Raw genomic sequence first — 5,893 nt, forward strand, 5'->3', positions numbered from 1 at the left:
ACAGGCACTAGAGCAAGGTGCGTTCACTGGGGTAAACGTTAACACAACTGTGCACAGCAAAGCCTAGCTTCGGAAGTACCTGTGTAGCAGAATAAACAGCTCCGAAAATTCAAATTGTAAAGCAATATTATGTATTCCTCATCTGCCAGTGCCTTAGGGCAATGCACAAAATTATGTCTGCTATTCACACATACTAAATTCAAGCTCATGCCTTCCCTGATAGAGATGGAAAATGAAGTCAAGAAAAAAAATATTTTTTTTAAGTCCTGGAACAAGCATGAGCAAATCCTAAGATCTGATGAGGCCCCAGGGGTGGGATATTGTGTATTCCTCTCTGCCCTTGTTCTTGTATGTTCATATTCCTCCAGATGCGTGTTACTGAGCGATGGTGCCTCAAACGAGGCATCTGAGGGAAGATGCACGCAGGATGGGGATTCTGTGGGAGTACAAGAACCACAGCTGGGTGGGGCTATAAGGCAGGCAGTGGACCAGGCACTCACTGGCACACTGCTTGGGGTGACTGAAGGAATGAACTCTATGTAATATATTGGATGGTTGAGACAGGCTACCAAGTTCTGTGGATAGCCAGAGGTGATGACCTCTTGTTGAGAAAGAGGGCAAAGGCCTTCCTGCTATGTGCAGCTCATGAGTAGCAGTGTAGGAGGGGTACCATGTACGGAAGATGTGGGGCACCATGGGATCACCACATAAGGTGTGAGTGTAGTCGCACACAGCAGAAGGGCATTATAGCAGAGGCCAGATGAGGATTGTCCTGTAATCTTAAACCACTTTCTGACTTCTTGGCCTTCTTGGTGGATGTAAGTATACTCTGTATGCACAATGTGCACAATATATACAAAGTTGTAAGCATTTGGGGACACATTTCTCAGAATTTGGTTTTAAAGAGCTTTTGACTATGCTTTTCTCTAAAGAAGAGTTGGACTAGGGATGGAGAGATGGCTCAGTGGTTAGGAGCACTGGCTGCTTTTGCCGAGGATATTTCTCAGCACCACCTCGGGAGGCTCACAAGTGCTTGTAACTTTAGACCTAGGCTTTTTAAAACCCTCATCTGGCCTCTGCAGGTACTGTACGCATGTGTGTGTGTGTGTGTGTGTGTGTGTGCGCACACACACACACACACATATTATTTAAAATTTTAAAATAAGTTGGTCTACACTCACTCAAATGAAACCACGTTACCCTCTCAAAAGACATGTCTAGAAGAAAAGATTTAGGGCAGACACATGAGTCCACCTTCATGACTCCAACCCTGAAAACATAGAGGGTTATCTTAGAGCTCTCTGCCAAGAGTCCAGCAGTCTTTGCATTCCCCGAAAACCTTGTCTTGGACCTCATTTGGTCCGTGTGACTGCCACTGCAGAGATGGTGGTGGCCACATGGCTGAGAGGTGGGAAAAGCTGGGAAGGCAGAGGTGGAGGGAAACAGTAGCACTGAGCTCTGCATCTTCCTCACAGCTTCAGCTGTGCTCTGCTCCCAAGAAAACATGTTTGACAGTGTTAATCCCAATGTGCTTCCCAATCGGGATGCGGAAGTGAACAGGACAGCGGCAGTAGGAGGAAACAGACTGAGAAATTCCACATGGACTCCAAGTCCCTGGGGTAATGCTTAGGCCCCAAGAGAGCCATCAGACTTCATTGCAAGTGTCTCCAAGCAAGCTTCACAGGGAAGAGATGAACATTGACTTCTGTCCTTAGCGCCAACTTTTTCAATGGAAAAGTTTTGAAGTATTCAGATGTATCCTTAAATGATGTTAGCTTTGTTCTTCAGATGGGAGAGCAGACACGGCCAGCTGTGTTTCCCTCTCCAGTGACAAGCCCATTGGTCCCTCAGGATGATCCTCTTCATCTGCTGGGATGGCCTCCACTGGCAAGGGAGCAAACACTCACCCAAAGCTAGTTCAAGAGCTCCTGGGAGCAACATGTGTGAGTGTGTGTGCGTGTGTGTGTGCAGATGTGTGTGTGTGTGCGTGCGTGTGTGTGCGTGTGTGTTTTAGGGGGGCAAATGTGTGGGAGGAATCCACAGAGAACAGGGTTCTGCCTGGGTTATAAACAGCAAGTCCACATGAAGCAGGCCTTCAGCTGCACTCACAGAAGGAAGCCAGGAAGGACAAGGTGATAACTAACCCCAGCCTGACCTGGAGAAGTCAGCCATTGTCAATGGCAAAATGTAGACTTCAGAGGAAGCTGAGGAGGACAGCCCAGCAGGTGTTCAGACCTGGAGGCCAGCATCTTACTCTCACTTCTGTCTGCGTCGACGCTGAGAAATTTCTCAATCACCGAGAATGCACATTGACTGCACAAAAAATCACAGGAAATGCCAAAGGATAAAGTAGGGGTATTGTCATGGCGTAAAGGCGTGGTCTGCTCATCACAGGGTAAAAGCCAACTATCTGTGAGGCAAGGTTGTCACAGACAAAAAAACTCACTGAGCCTAGAGCTCACCAGTCTGGCTAGACTGGCCAGCAGATAAGCCGAGGCCCTAAGGATCCTGCTGTGTCTACCTCCCCAGCCCTGGGCTTGCAGGTGTAAGTCCTGCTCCGCTTTTTACATGAATGCTGTGTCTGAATTCAGGTCCTCCCACTCCTGTGGTAAGTACTTTACCAATCAAGCCATCTCCCCGGCTTTGATGAGTTTTAAAAGGACAGGCTCCAAGGAGGTGGCCCTTCTCTTCTGCTGATGTCACTGAATCCAGTCTTTGTTTGCCAAAGGTCTGAGAGCTTTGTGAAAAGCTTGTACTTAGCCAGGAGCCATAGATCACATTTTGGTTTTGTTTGGCCGACATTTTCGCGGCTGATCCAAGCCTTATTCGACTGTGGTCAGAGAATCCACAATCTGCTTTTCTGAGAACTGTTTGCAGTTTTCTCTGTGTTCCAGGGTAGCTAGTTACTCCCTGTTTGCTTTCTCTCCTCCGCCCCTTTTTACATGTGTGCACATTGACATACCTTCTTGTGATCGTTTAAACATCCCTTCATCCATTCATTTGTAACACCTCCAGAGCCTCTGTGTTTGCACAAAACCTGATCACACTGGTCTTTGTGTGATACTTCTCTGCCTTGCTTTGTAACATCTGGAGACCCACAAAACCACTCTCCCAGTCCCGTCCGCCAGATAGACTGTTGAGCTGGCAGACGGTCAGCCCTTCTCTTTGCTGATTCCACTTTGAGCATTTCTTAAACCCAGCACTTTGAAAGCTGAGACAGGAGGATTACCATAGGTTATAGGTTAGCCTAGGGTACGTAGTAAGTTCCTGGCCAGCTTGAGCTACAGTGTAAGTTCTGTCTCAAAACAAAACAAAGCACTGAGTCTGTATTGAAAAGAAGTTTGTTCTTTGTCATTAGACGCCAAACAGTCGTCATCACAGCAAGGCTCCGAGTAGCCAAACCTCACGCATCTGTGTGTGATCTAGAGATCATTTAAGGTGAACTTCCTGTCTGAGGAGTGTTTTATATGATCTGGAATTTCCCTATAAAGTGGGTACATAAGTCACCCAGGTAGAAATACTGAAGAGGCAAGAGGATCATGAACTCAAGGCCAGTCTGGGCTACACACACACACACACACACACACACACACACAAAGCCCACAAATCAAACACAAACCCTCTTATTCTAAAACATATGATATGCATGTAATTTTACTATTTACACTGGTAAATAAATTAGCAGAGAAGTATCACACAAAGACCAGTGTGATTAAAACAAGTTTGCATATTAATGAGATGACATGCTTGTTTAATTTTACATAAAGAATCAAATCTTGACTGAACATTTCATTCTGTGGGGCGTGGAGCACCTGCCATGCTTTGTCCGGGTCAGTCGTGGCAGTTTTGTACCTGTGAGTGCTGAGAACATGACTGTACATAAACACATATGATGAACTAGCAGAAGGGCGTCTAGTACTACCTCAAAATGATTGGAGATCTCGTCCTAATCCCAAACTGAAATCAACCTAGTAACCTTCACAAAATGCAAGTCACCAACTCAAACAGAAAATGTTTGACTCAAATGTGCTAAGGCAACAAATGAGGTATGCTAATTGACTCATTCCGGGGAATGGCAGTGGGAAAAATATTAAATGTCTTTACTTTCCATCATTGTAGCACTTTATTCCCACGAGATCAAAAAGGGTGGTATGCATGCAGAGTTAAACACACTGCAGGCCACAGCAGTCTCATGTCTGATCCACAGTGTTTAGGGATCACTCATCGCCGACCTGTGGTGTGATGACCAGTGCAGGGCACGGCACCCAAGTCCATGGCCCAACAGGTGGGGACTCAAGACGGGAACCTAATGTGAAAGCTGTGGAAGAACACTGCTTACTGGCTCCTCGAAGGCTCCCGGTGAGCTAACGTTCGGCTACAGTGCCTACCCAGACTTCTATCAGTGGTGGAATGTGACCGGGAAGTGTAAGCCAAATCAACCCTTTCCTCTCTCAAGTTGCTTTTGGCCGGAGAAACTAGGACACATTCAGTTACACATTCCCGTGGAGGGTGGCAGCCCACACTTCAGGAAGTTGTCATCTGAAGACTGGGGATAGCGAACTGTGCACAAGTCATATGGAAATATGAGGCCATTCTATAGAAGGGGCTGAGCATCTGTGGGTTTGGTGGTTTCGGGTGTCCTGGAGCCCACCTTCCTAGAGACACCAAAGGACAGCTGTACTTACTGTCTGTCACTGGAATGGGACTGTACCAAGTCGAGGACATGGACAACACCATGTCTGATCATTCTGTGACACTTGCTCTTCCTCTGGTTTTGGTCACTGGAACCAAAAGCCTGTGGGCAGATTGGTGCCGTGCACACAGGAGTAGCATAAGGGCCAGTTTACAGGGTAGCGCCCTCCCTTGGTCCCTAAGCATTTATGGCCTTTTCTTACCTTCTCGGAGTTTGTGCTTCCCTGTCTGTAAAACAGCAGACATCACATCTGTGTGCTGGGTTCCTAGGACTCTGCATCAGCAGGGGCTACAACCGCGTGCTATCCACAGAGACCATGCTGGTCCCTGGCTAGTTCTGTCTGACTCATCGCTCCTTCTCTGATGGTCTTCCTGAAGGACACACTCACCGAGAAAGGAAGAATTGGTGGGGGAGGGGGTGGTAAAAGGAAGAAAGGAGAGAGGGAGGAAGGGGGGGAGCAGGGAGAGGCTGGACCAGGTGAAGAAGTCCATCTCTGTAGTCTCAGTGTTTGGGGGGTGAGGTAGGGGGCGTCTAAATTCTTTTTCTATTGCTGTGATAAAACATAATGACCACACTCACCCGTGGGTAGAGGACAAATGTTTATAGATTGTTGTTAGGGATTGTGCTGGTTTAGGAAATGAGAGTTCTCGATTCTCCTCCAATAACCATGACTTCACTAGAGCTGAGTAGTTAGAAGTGCAGTCCTCACCCTCACTGAGGAAACTTTTCTGTACAATAGACAGAGACCACTACAGAAAACCGTGACCAATCAAAACAAAATGCAGAGTTTGTGGATTCCAGTCTCCACGGACACATCTAGAGAACACTCCCGCACCCAAGGCTCAGGGAACATTGCTGAAGAGGGGCAGAAAGATTGGAAGAGGCAGAGGATCAGGGAGTTTGCTGTGAGATGGTGACCACTAGAATTATCAGAACCTGCACATATGAAGTCTGCCTAAAACCACTACCCAAGTGTGAGCTGAACAAGAATGCCTCCAGTAAGCATGCCAAATCAGACGTCTCACCTGAAGGCTGAATGGAAGGGCATCTTTTTTTCAAGCCTGTCACAGGAGAGCTCAGTCATTTGAGAGCATGGTACATGGTACACCCATGAGTATTTGTGTCATGGCTTAACATTTGTAGGCAGTGCATGGCACCACTTAGAGTCTTTGGTCAATTAGGTAAAAATAAGGTCCAAAA

The sequence above is a fragment of the Microtus oregoni genome, unplaced genomic scaffold, assembly GCF_018167655.1.
Source record: "Microtus oregoni isolate MIOR12 unplaced genomic scaffold, Mior012 000020F_ref0000438, whole genome shotgun sequence".
NCBI lineage: Eukaryota > Metazoa > Chordata > Mammalia > Rodentia > Cricetidae > Microtus > Microtus oregoni.